We start from the raw sequence: 13,205 nt of genomic DNA, 5'->3' as shown, positions 1-13,205 counted from the left end.
ACATATTTACTCATCTGGACGTGGTACATGGATTATTACTAAGTCCTCATTTGGATGTGACACATATTTATCTAGCTTTCACAATGGACACATATGGATTACTTATTGAATACTCATTTGGACATGGTCATATTGTGTACCCATTTGCACGTGGCAAGGTTCAACGTCTTTCGAATGAACACATATGGATTACTTCTTGAGTACTTGTTTTGACATGGCACATATGGATTATTTATTAAGTACTCGTTTGGACATGGCACATATTCATTACTATTGAGTACTTGTTTGGACATGATCACTGTTCTCGGATGTCCATTTTCTTGGTTAGTTTTGGATGCAGTTCTTTGTAATCTCAGATGCTCGTCTTCCCAGTTGTTCGGTACTTTCGGATGCGAAGAGGTCATTATTTCATTCCCACTATGATTATGTAACCTATGTCTAATCCACACAAGCTTGCCTCTTGTCATATGTGCCTGGCTTATGCTCGTTGTATCTTTAGTTGTTCGGTACTTCCGGCTACCCAATTTTTTGGTACTTCTGGGATGCCCAATTGTTTGTATTTCCGGTTGTTCGCTACTTTCGACTGCCCAATTGTTTGGTGCTTTTGGGATGCTCAATTGTTCAATACTTCTGGATGGCGGAATGCTCGTTGTGTTTTTGAATTATTGGTTCTCAACTTGTAGAAACTTTATGGGCCTTCCTATTGTGTTGCTACGGCTTTCTTACACTACCCAAGAGACATTTCAACCCTAGCTTTGTGGACATCTCAAATCACCCCTCCATACTCATCTTTGGACTGACTGAAGCAATTTTCTCATACATTCATCCTTGGTACAATAGAAACGGACACTTGAATATTTGTTGTGTTTTTATACACTTCATGAAATTGGTCATTTTATGTGGATGAATTGTGCAAAACATGAAGGCATGATTATAAAGGTTTGAGGAGGTTTTACCAGAATGAACTTAGAGACAACAAGCTCTACTATTCAGATGAAGAGCTCAAACATTGAACTTGAAGATCTCAAGCCTTGATTATGCATCATCACTATGTCAAACAAGTTGAGATTTCCAGGAAGATTTTTCTATTTTTCACACATACTTTGCACTGTATCATGCACCAAACAAATGCCTATACTAAGTTGCACTGTACTATGGACAAGTGCTTGTCTTATGCCCTTGTACTATCCACATGCAATTTGCACTGTATCATTCAAATTGGCATATGGCCATCCTTTGTATATACATTTTCACATAGATATATATAGTGGCTTGGGTTTTTCCCTTTTTCCATCCGTAGTTAGAGAGCCTAGTTTGAGTGGCGGTGTTAGAGCTATATATAGCTTGCCTTAACTCAGCCTAGCCCTCAACTATATATATGCCTCTGATCTATGAATAGAATCACTTTCTTAGGAGCAACTCTTGTGTCAGTCTCTCTCCTCTTTCTCCTCCTCTAAATACAACTCTTGTGTCCATCTCTCTCCTCTTTCTCTTCCTCTCAACAGTCACCAGTGGCCTTAGGCCTTTGGTAATACTTTCAAAAGTGGTAGGAACCACCCTCAAACAATCTCTCTCCCTCCCTCCCTCTCACTCTCTCTTATAGATTCAATTCATTAGCTCTTGCAATCTCTGCCCTCTTTTCCATGTTGCACATTCACTTCCTCTTCTTTTTCACTATTTTTATTGTTTTAGATGTCGAGTAGGAATTATGAATGATTTATTACCATTCACCTTGTTTCCATACCTAGTCTAACATATACTATTCTTTTCTAGGAGAATATTCCCCTACATTGAAAATTCCTAACAAGGTTCTAATCTATGGCAAGAACTCAGCATAGATGGTGGTCCTTTCATGAGGCAGCATGCTGGAACATGCCTTCAATCATTTCAATGTGTTTGCAAGTTCATGCAGGATTGAGTCTATGAAAGGCAAGAAAAGTGCACAGACTAAAGAAAGTTTTATCCTTAAATGCAATTGTCACGCATTAAGATCTGCAAACATTGCTAAATCTATAGAGATGATCAATCTCTCACTCAATCAACCCAATTCAAAAGTCTTCCTGCTTGTGGTTGCACTGGAAAAACCTTAGGAATGCCTATAATCTTTATCCTAATATCCAAGGTACATCACATCCTACAGCCATGTGTGTTATACTATTAAACAAGAAGATCAGGATATAAAGAGTCCTACAGACCTGGAAGCTATATGTGGGTGTGCTGTGCTGCTGATGAGTACCCTGTGCTGGGGATGAACCTGTGCTGCTGGTCAGGGTGCTGATGGTGTAGAGTTCGGAGGTAGGGAGGCAAGAGAGCTGAGACGGGAGGGCCGACACAGGAGAGATTAAACAGGAGGGAAAAGATTAGTGTAAAATACAAACAAGGCAGATGCTAAATCCCACACGTGTGGAATGGAGTCGTTTTTTCACACGTGTGGGTGGGACCCAGATCTCTTGGAATTTGAAACTTGGCACATGTGAAAGGGACACTTTTTGCCTTGGAACTTGTGCCATTCATGATTTCATAATCAGTTCCACAACCACTCTTCCCTCCCCTGCCTCCCAATCTTTCATTCCTGCCAACACCCTCCCATCATCCTTTTCCTTTCCTCTTTGATCCCTTCCTACCCAGCACACTCCATCCAGGCTACAACCTGCCTGAAGACTGCCTGAAAACTACTACCACTGCCAGATCTCTAGGTTACCAAGGCTGTAGTTCAAGTTTGGGAAAGAGCAGGAGATTCACCAATGCAACTCCAACAGCATGGAAAAGGAAAAGAAAGGTCAGAATTCTAGATTCTTTTCAATGTCTTTTGACATATATTTCTTCCATCCATAGAATTCTTGATGTCCAAATATCTTCACTTAGCTCCACCCTTCTTGTTACATATTCAATTTATACTGTCCAAGAATCTGGTAGATCACCCTAGAATTTGATTGGAGATAAATATGAATAGAACCTAGAAGTTTGCAACAAAATGCGAGGAGAGTGCTTTATCCATCCCTAGATAGCCCATATCGCATTTTGCTGCAAATTCCTATTCTCGACACATTCCTCATGAAAAGCTTCACTCAACTCTAGCCTTTCTCTTGCATATCAACTCATATTGTCCAGGAATCTGTGAGATGATCCTAGCATTTGATTTGACATGGATATCAACAGAACTCGAAAATTTGCAACAAAATGCGAGGAGAGTGCTTGACATTTTCCAAATGATCCTACATCCCGGTTTCCTGCAAATTCCTATGTCTCTTTTGGTTCTCACTTCTTCCTCATTGTTTTGCTATCTTTGGCCCTGTGGAATTCTTCCTTGATGATGAGAAATGTTTTTGCTTTGGAACAGTTGACTCTCAGGCCCCTCCTTTCAAGAGAAATTTGGACGATTCTTCTGCTATAATTAGACCACAACAATCACCAGGTGAGTCATGAGAGCTCATGAAGGGAATTATTTGGTGATATCCTATGCATTCCCTGATTGCATATGTCAGCATATAGAATTCAATGTATATAAATTTTGGAACAGGAAAAAGGAAGAGACTGGAGCAAAATGCTAAGTCTTCCATCTCAAAACAAAAGGAACCAGAAGAGGATAAATCTCCAGATTTGCTCCTATTTGAGTTTCTTCACAAATGCAAGGCTCAGAGGAACTTCCACATATACCACAATATTTTCAACATGGAGTTCACTATGAGCTTTGTACTGGAGCATCACAAAGATTTTCTTTCAGACCATTGGGATACCTTCAAACAACTGACAGAGGCAGGAAGAATTCTGGAAGGTGAAAAGGTTTTTGTGCATATATATCATATTGTCTCCATTGACAGGCTGAGGTACCATGTGAATAGAAGATTTGACAGCCTGCCTGATCAATATAAATTCAACTATAACTTGCACACCAGAAAGTGTAGAGTGCTTGAGGAAACCATGGCATTCCTTATGTACATTGTCTTCAGTCAGGACTCTCTGGATGAAGAAGGGCAGGAGGCTGAAGAAGAAGACACATTTGAAGCAGAGGAAAAAGAGGATGTTCCTTTGGTAATAGAAATGGCAGAGTAAGAAGAAGATATCAACCTCCAAGATGAGGGGCTGCAAGTGGCTGCTCTTGACCTTGTTCAACTGAGGACAAAAACTCTTAGGGCAGCACAGCCAGTTGAAGATTTTGATGTTCAGAGCAGCAACTATGCAGTGCCCATGCTTCCAGGTGTCTTGATTGGTGTAAAAGATTATGTTTTAGTCCATGATATAGAATGTATGTTCAATTTGAGGGAGGACTATGACATTTCCCTTATTGCCCAAGCTTCAAGGCTTGACAAGGAGGTTGGCATAGAGGATGACCATTCACTACTGGCTTTGGAACCAACTTTTGATCTTGCAAAGGCCCTTACTATTTGTTTCAAAGAGGCTGAAAAGTTCCAAGAGCTAGGTGAAGCTACCTCCCAGCTCACACAGGAAGCTATGAATCTCTCAGCACTATACACGGAAAAGCTTAAAGAAGCTGGACTGGAGGGGAGAGGAATAAATCTTTGGAAAGATGAACTGCTTGTTGTTGATGAAAATGAGAAGGTTTGATCTTGTTACTTCAAATCAAATACTTTGTCTTCTGCTTAAATGTTTTGTAGGTTGTGTATTGTCTCACTCCAATCTTTTGATATGTGGCAGCTACAAATTGAGGATGACACATTCCTCCAGAGAATAAGTGGAAGCAGGCGGGCTGGGTTTGGCAAAACTATCAAGCCTAGCTCATAGATTCATGATCTAGGCAGTGCTAAGAGCTTGATTTACCATAGGCAGTTGAGCAACAATGGAGAAGCCATTGTTTACTTCTTAAAATGTTTGTCCACGGTTTTAGGTGGACATGATCTTTCATGGCAAAAGGAAAAGATCATTTTGATAGAGAGGTTGTCTGCCATAGATATATTTGGGGATTATGTGAATAAGCAGGCCTCTAGGGCCTCTTACTTTTTGTCTTACACTTCTTATGCATTAGCATGTGGTGTTAAGGAGCCCAAATGTCTGGAGGTCTATGGAAAACACAAGCTCATAAGGTTTCGAGAGCCACCCATGATTGCATTAGGTGACACAATCCAAGAAGAAGAACACGTGGAGACAGCTGAAGAAAAGGATACCCCTCCCAGACAAGCAACAGAGGCAAGCATTGATAAACAGACAGTCGACATCAAGCCAATAAGAAAGAAAAAGAGTCCAATCAAGATAAAAAAGAGAGTTCCGATCGGCACACCCTAGGACAAATAGGATTTAGTCATCAAATATAGCACAAACATTATATTGAAGTTGAACTCATTTGTACAAAGTCTTTGATGTCTGGTATGATCTTGTATAAATGAACAATAAGTTGAAGATGACTTGATTTGTACAAAGTCCTTGGGATAGATAGAGTGGTGTCATTAAATATTAAACAAACAATATATTGAAATTGTAAACAAATTGTATTATGTTTAGATCACATGTTTCACAAAAGAAGTAATGTTGATGGAGTCTCAAATCATATAGGCATAATACCAAGAGTCACTTGTCTATGTCTCTTTGCTGCCATTGAATTGTCTAGAGTTTGTCTTCATCTTTGCTTTTGGGCTAGAAGAAAAGCAAGCTTGACTTTGGAGCTAGCAACTTTTCTTTTAGCATGTAGCCTTTGTAGTATGCCTCGGTAAAACCATTGGAAGACTTCCTTCAGACTATTTGCCTTTTGACTCCCTCCATAGTGTTGTGTGTGTCTGAAAAATGCATTACGTGCCATGTAGTGAGACTTCTCCATGCCTTGGGTAGACCAAATTGCTAGGCATCCATACTTTTTGACAAAATAGGGAAGGTGGTTGTAGATGATATGCTGTAAGACATAAGAATGCATAGTAAGTAATTAAAAAAAAGAGGATCACACTTAAGTAAAAGAAGAAGACATAACCTTACCATGTAGTGAGTTATATTACAGGCTGTCCATGCGTCTTTCATTGACTTCCCAAAATGTTTAATTACCTCTTCAAAGTTCTTGTAATCACTCTTTGTCCATGTTACTTTATCATATAACATGAAGAGTTGATCAAGAGACCTCCACACCTCTGCCTTCACATTTTGTGCTTCCCCATCTGCCTCATGATCTTTCACGGCATTATGGACTTGCTTCCACAATCCATAATTAATCTTTGAAACTGTTCTACCTTGCCTTACTTGCTTACTGTGTTTGGGTCGAGACAAGGATCTTCTTGCCTTAACACCACCAATAGAGGGCTTGATTGGTACCTCCTTGCCATTGGTAGACTTTTTAAAATCCTTTGTGATTTGAACATCTCCTCCATGCAGACCTGAGGCAGACCTATATCGGATAACACTTTTTCCAATGCTTGAAGAGCATCCTTTCTATTTTTTTAAGGACGGAGTTTCCAAGCAAATCCAATATACAAAAATACCAATTTCTCAATAATTCGACATAGACCGTGCAATGTGCAGATGTGAACATTACATAGTGGAATGTCCAGAATGGCCTTGAAGTCAGGGTCAACTTTATCTCTATTAGGTGCTCTCTTCCACCATTTGGAATCCATTACTTGAGCTGATTCTTTGCAGTAAAGACAAGGAGACTTTGAGTTGCCTCCTTTATTGAGGTTATACATGCACTTAAGTGTTTTAAGATCCCCCGCCATGTGCCACTCTACTTGAAAATTACCTTTTCCTGCAACATGGAGATTCTCACCTAGCACTTATCTTTTGATTATTCTTGGTATTTCCATGTGGTGAAACACCCAATCTAGTGTTTCATGCTCTTCTGTCTTCACCTACCAGATTATAGAAAATAAAAGTCTTACTATAACATATTGGAAAACAATGACCAAAATCAAGTACGAAACAAAAAATGACCTGGAACGAGCCTAACCACCAGAGACTTGACTCTTCTCGGGCCATTTCGATTCGACATCATCAGGTTGAGTCTTGTTCTTTGGATGTGATACCACACCTTCCTTTTGCAGCTGTACATGCCTCTGTGGATACCTCTTGCGAGATTCTAGCAAGCATAGCAGCCCGACATATCTGGAGAGCCAGATGCACAGAGGCATTGGAGGGAACTTGGGCTCATTCCTTGCATGCATTGGCTAGTATCTGGACAGACACCATACATACCTTGATGGCCATATGGATGAGTATGCAGGGAGACTCCCATGCAACCTCAGCTCATATGCATAGGTGTTCATATGTGTGTGTGTGTGTGTGCTCTTATATAAGAGCTATACTTGTCTAGTGTCAAATCAATCAAGTATCAAGCTACAAGCTCTTTGGTCTACATGTGAGTACTCTCATTTTTGTTCATTGCTCAAGTCATTTCATTTCCATTATGTCTCATTTTGAGCATCACTTCCTCTCTCCCTAGCCTACCCTCTCTCTCTCCCTCTCTCTACCATGTTCCTTCATGTGGTTTCAGAGCCTCCCTTCTTACCTTCCCCTTCTTCTTGCTCTATCTAGAGGATGAGAGAAGCCCATAAATGGAAGCTCCCCTCTCCTTTAAGGTAGAGCCTCCCTTCCCTTAGCCTCACCATGGTTCCTCGCCATCAAGTACTCCATGGTCCTCATTTGTGAGTTCAGCTCACTCCCGCATCAGTTCGTGGTTCTCCCTTAACATTGGTGAACATTCCTCATCAGTTGGTTGCTAGAAACTTATTTTGGAGCACTCTAGCATTGTTTTTTAAACTTTTGAGGTCTGATTTCAATGTTTTTTGAAATTTTGGCACGTCTAACAACGCATCTAAAAGCGCGTCTAACAATTCGTTTAAAACTCCGTTTAACAGAGCGTCTGTGTGAGCGTCTATATACGCATCTGTGTGTGTCTGTAACAAGCCAGAAGCGCATATAGATGCACCTGTAGATGCGCGTTTAGACGCGCCCTCAGACGCCTCTATACACGCACTCCGACAGTCGAGAATACTCAAAAGTCGAAAAGGACGTTTCGCCCGACAAAAGAACATGTCGCTCATACCTAGATGTTGCATTTCGTGGATGCAAAAAAGTACAAAACTGAAATGACCTTGTCCCGCACCTTTTCAGAAAAGAAAAACCTCTACAGATGGATGCGCGACAGTGCCAGGAGTCCGTATAACTTGTCAGAAGGTGATTCCGAGAAGTTTTAGGCTATTTTTTGGTATTTTTTGCTCAGATTCGGACTCCCGTGACCTCCAACGGTGATTTGAGCTCCCTTGGGCACTTTTACTCATTTTTTTGAGCCTCTTCTTTGCATTTGGTGATTCTGATTGGCACATTGAGAGTCATGATGTGATCTCCCTTGGTAGTTGCTCCTATGGCCTTCATCGACACATCATTCGAGGGCATTCTCGCTTGGTTCTTCACCGACATACTTCTTTGCATTAGGATGTGCACACTCTTGTGCAGTAGCTACTTTGGGCACATGGGTTTTCTTCCCTTGCTATGCACAAAATGAATAAAATATATCTTTACTACTTTCTTGTTTGAGTCAAGGGTACTCTGCCCTCGGTTGTCCCCCGAAATGAATGCAAATAAATCATGTGTGTTAAAGGTTCTCTGCCTTAGTCCTCCTAAAAAGATGTATTTTCCTATATTGTTTTGGTGTGTGGCTCCATGTCTCTCATTAGCCCTTGGAGCTAGGAAAGGATGTACTGTGGGAGCCGTGTATTGGCTTTGATAGGTTTAGAGGGGGACGTATTGTGGGAGCCATGTATTGGCTTTGATAGGTCTCTTTATCAGGCCTGGCCGAGTTCCAAGATGTTGGTGTATTCCTAGACCTATGACCTGGTCACGTAGCCATGCTATAACGTGAGCCTTTGAGCATGTTGTCTCAAGCCATGAGAGTGCTTGGATCAACCTCTGAACACGCTCAGACTTTAGCCTTTGAGTTACATAGGGTGCACAATTTAATGACTATCATTGTCATATTCTGTTCTTGGTTCCATTCCAATAGTCCCTCACCTTAGACCATCATTGTCATGTTCTATTCTTGGTTTCATTCCAGAAGTCTCTCACCTTGCCAAAAGTGAGTCAAAAATGAAGCCAAAGTTCGAATATGAAGCCAAAGTGAGTCAAAAATGTGTGTTCTAATGTGAGTTCTAGTCTAGTGTGTCCTTTGGATGGCATGTGTCATATTGGGAGTTATCCTATATGCATAGGTGTTCATATGTGTGTGTGTGCTCTTATATAAGAGCTATACTTGCCTAGTGACAAATCAATCTAGTATCAAGCTACAAGCTCTTTGGTCTACATGTGAGTACTCTCATTTTTGTTCATTGCTCTAGTCATTTCATTTCCATTTCATTATGTCTCCTTTTGAGTATCACTTCCTCTCTCCCTAGCCTACCCTCTATCTCTCCCTCTCTCTACCATGTTCCTTCACTACCTCCTTTTTGCTTGGCCTATTGTAATGGCTCTGCTTCACCCGCTCAGGCTTCTTGCTCCCTGGGAGTTTCTTCCTATTCTCTTGTCTCACCTTCCTCCATTTCCTTACCCTCGAAGGTGCCCTTCTGGATATTCCCCTCTAGGTTATCCTATTCTTTCCCTTCGAAGGTGCCCTCATCGTCATTCCCCTTCGGCCTCTTTTCTCCCTCTTGATGCTCGGTGAGCTGCTCTTCCTACTCCTTCTCCCATCCTGCTATTCTTGGTTCCATCCCTTCTCCTGCTCATGGTCCTCTTCTTGCTCCATCTCCTACTCTTGCTCACCAATTCCTTGTTCATCTTGATGTTGTTGTTCCTGGCTGCCGGGTTCCTGCTCACCCTGTTGAGTTCTCAATGGCCCGTGAAGAAGGTAGTGCACTAAGGCACTGTTTTGACACCCACTGATGGTATATCATGCAAAGATGGGGGTTGGGGGCTAAGGTTGGAGTGAGTGTAGCCTCTTTTCACTACTCGTTTCAAAAATTGTGAACTAGTCAACCGCCATCGAGTCCTCCATTGCAGTGATGACTCAAGCCACATATTGCCTTAACACATAGCCTACACTTTTCTTTATTCCAATGAACTTGGACAAAAACTTGCAAGCCCTCATCCTCATCCTTATTGATCGGGTATCCCTATGAGCTTCCTCCTTCAAAGTAAGCATCGCACCGTTTGGCATCCGCCAACTTTGTAGAAGTGGTGTGCTGCTTCAATCTCGAAAGGCCTTCTTTAGCAACTATGAGGTGATCCTGGCATGTGTTTCATTGATGATGAGGTTGTGGTTGGTGTCCTCATCATAAGAGTTAAGGATCTCCTCTGCTAGCTCCTCATTGTAAACCTCCTTCCATGGCAGCTGTGTGAAATTTAGAAGACAGTTGGTCTCTAGGATGCCTATAAGAACATTGCTAGAGAATTCTTCAATTGGGTATGCGGTGACACATGAGAGCTTAATCTCCTCTCCTATCAGACTTGGTGCTCTGTCTCCTCCATGAAAACGAGGATAACGTAGTTGATAACCAAGAAGGAAGATGGCTAGCAAAGAGGCTGGGTAATGAGAATGAATTGGCATCAGAAAGATACCAGGATCAGAGAGGATGACATAAATGTGAAAGCTTTAGCAAAAGTAAGCTCAGAGAGGGTTGTTGAAGATGAAAAAGTATACTAAGTCCACAAGTAAGGTTGATTAGTAGAGTTCCTAACCAAATGTAGTCGATTTGAATCTACAATTGTAGTTCCTGTCAAATCAATGATTGTATGAGACTCCTTTGCTTTGGCATGATGATTTTGCATTAATAGGCCTTCAACTTTAATCATGCTACATGGTGGAACATGATGCATTTGTTCTACCATAATTAAACAGCTAGCTGGCATGTTGCCTTATGAGAAATTCACTAAGGCATTGTCAATCGAGTTATCTCTTTCGGAGTTCCGTTTGTCTAAAGAACTCAATGCTTGGTATGGCTTTACTTTGCTTCCATTTTACAACTTGGAGAACACATTACCTTCCAAATCTGTGAGTTGCACTATCCCATTGTCAAAAACTTCTATCAGCCAGTACGGTCCATTCCAACCAACTTAAATTTGGTTTTGATAGCTTCCAACTTAGTAGTATAGAATAACACGATCATACCCTTCTTCAAATTTAAAGGCACAATATGCCGATCGTGCTAGGCCTTCCTTCTAGGCAGCTCAGAGACGTAACTCATCCAGGTGGCCTAACTGATGCAATTGCCCCTTGATGCCTCTTCTCAAGTTACAGACAATTATATGAGTGGAGGGGCAGGTCAAAAAGCTACGCGGCAAAATTCGAAAGCCCTGCATCTCTTCATCATCATGCAGATCTTCGTCAAAACCTTCGAAGTCGGTAGCTCCGATACCATCGCCAATGTCAAATCCAGAATCCAGGACAAAGAAAGTATCCCCCCCGACCAGCAGCACTTGATCTTCGCCGGTAAACAGCTCGAAGATGGCCGCACCCTCGCTGACTACAACATCCAGAAGGAGTCCACCCTCCACCTCGTCTTGCGCCGCAGAGGTGGCATGCAGATCTTCGTCAAGACCTTGACCCGTTAGATCATCACCGTGGAAGTTGAGAGCTCTGATACCATCGATAACGTTAAGACGAAGATTCAGGACAAGGAAGGAATTCCTCCGGACCAGCAGCGGCTTATCTTTGCAGCTGGAGGACGGCCGAACTCTCGCCGAGTACAATATTCAGAAGGAATCCACCCTTCATCTCGGTCTGCGGCTGCGAGGTGGTATGCAGATCTTTGTGAAGACGCTGACGGGGAAGACCATAACCCTCGAAGGTGAAAGTTCTGACACGATCGATAATGTCAAGACCAAGATTCAAGACAAGGAGGGGATTCCTCCAGATTAGCAGCGGTTGATTTTTGCACGCAAGCAGTTGGAAGACGGTCGCACCTTGGCCGATTACAACATTGAGAAGGAATCCACTCTGTGCTTCGTTTGAGAGGTGGCATGCAGATTTTCGTGAAGACTCTCACTGGTAAGACTATCACTCTGGAGGTGGAGAGTTCAGACACGATTGACAACGTCAAAACGAAGATTCAGGACAAGGAATGTATTCCCCCTGATCAGCAGAGACTTATATTTGCTGGGAAGCAGCTCGAAGATGGGCGAACTCTTGCAGACTATAATATTCAGAAAGAATCCACCCTTCACCTGGTCCTTCGACTGCGAGGTGGACAGAAGCTGTCGGTTTTGAAGAGCGCAGTCGCACTAGGTGTGAAGAAGTTTCTGTGTTTACTGTTAGCATCTAAAGTCTTTTTTTTTAATGTGTGTGTTCGTCGTTTATGGATATGTGTACAGAGCTTATGGCAGCCCTATGAAAATTAGAAATACTTTCTGTGTCGTGCTCGACCTTGTTATTGTTTGGTGCTGTATATTCACATATGCCTTGAACTGTGAAGAATTGTATCAAGAACATTTTAGCAATCTGTTATGTTCTGTTCACCTATTACAGAGATAATTTGGGAAATTTCAACGTCTATTTGCAACCGTGTTCTGTATTTGAAAGTTGTTATGACGGGTTTTATATGATGGGTATGTCCTAGAAAAGATTCTGTTGTTCGTCCTTATGTCATGAGGTTTGTCTCGGGAGACATGTATCTTGCATTCTAGATGCCATGTACGTTGATGATTTATCTTGTTGTGTTTCTTTGCCTAAGAGCTGGTCCCCATGGACGGGATGTTCTCTCCCCAAACAAGAGAAAGCTACAAGGGACACAAACAGTTGCCGTGCTGCAGAAACGATCCCTAAGGGGGCAAATTGTCACCTACTCTGTAGTGGTTCTTTGGTTTGGAGCGGTGCGCCAACTCACCGCTTGGAACCCTTAAATGGAAATTACACACTGGTTGGTGGGTTCATCCAAGAGGACTTGAAGCTCCTTTTGCTGGCTGAAATTCTCCAATTGTCTTATTTATTACTGGTGCATGAGGACTAAGGTGGTAGATATGCACCAATGACATCTAATAAACTAGGGATGAATGTAAGTAACCAAGGGCATTGAAGTTCCTTTGCTTCTTTCAAATTGATGAAAAGAAAACTATCGAGTCTACATTCTAAGCAAGGTAATATTTAGAGATACACTAAGAAAGGGGGGCCTAGTTTGGAGGCCTTTATTAAGGGTGGCAATGTAAGTGTTTTGTGGTTAGGGAAGGTAACAGGTGATTCCCCTCCAAAGTCTCCTTTTTTATGTCATTTGTGAGCATTGAGCTATCGTTACACATTCTTAAAAGTGTCCCACACCATTTTTTGCCACGTAGCCTCCTTCTATTTT

The 13,205-nt window shown here is 41.9% G+C and overlaps 1 pseudogene; it reads left to right on the top strand.

Annotated features, from left to right (window-relative positions):
- Positions 1–11,263: 11,263 nt before the first annotated feature.
- Positions 11,264–12,977, top strand: LOC147885568 (polyubiquitin 11 pseudogene; annotated as a pseudogene).
- Positions 12,978–13,205: the final 228 nt, after the last annotated feature.

Source organism: Dipteris shenzhenensis, chromosome 25 (genome assembly GCF_047967505.1).
Source record: "Dipteris shenzhenensis isolate YYH24624 ecotype China chromosome 25, Dip_SZ_1.0, whole genome shotgun sequence".
NCBI classification, from domain to species: Eukaryota; Viridiplantae; Streptophyta; class Polypodiopsida; order Gleicheniales; family Dipteridaceae; genus Dipteris; species Dipteris shenzhenensis.
The sequence above is the reverse complement of the archived record's forward strand: the minus strand, read 5'-3'. Positions and strand labels throughout refer to the sequence as shown.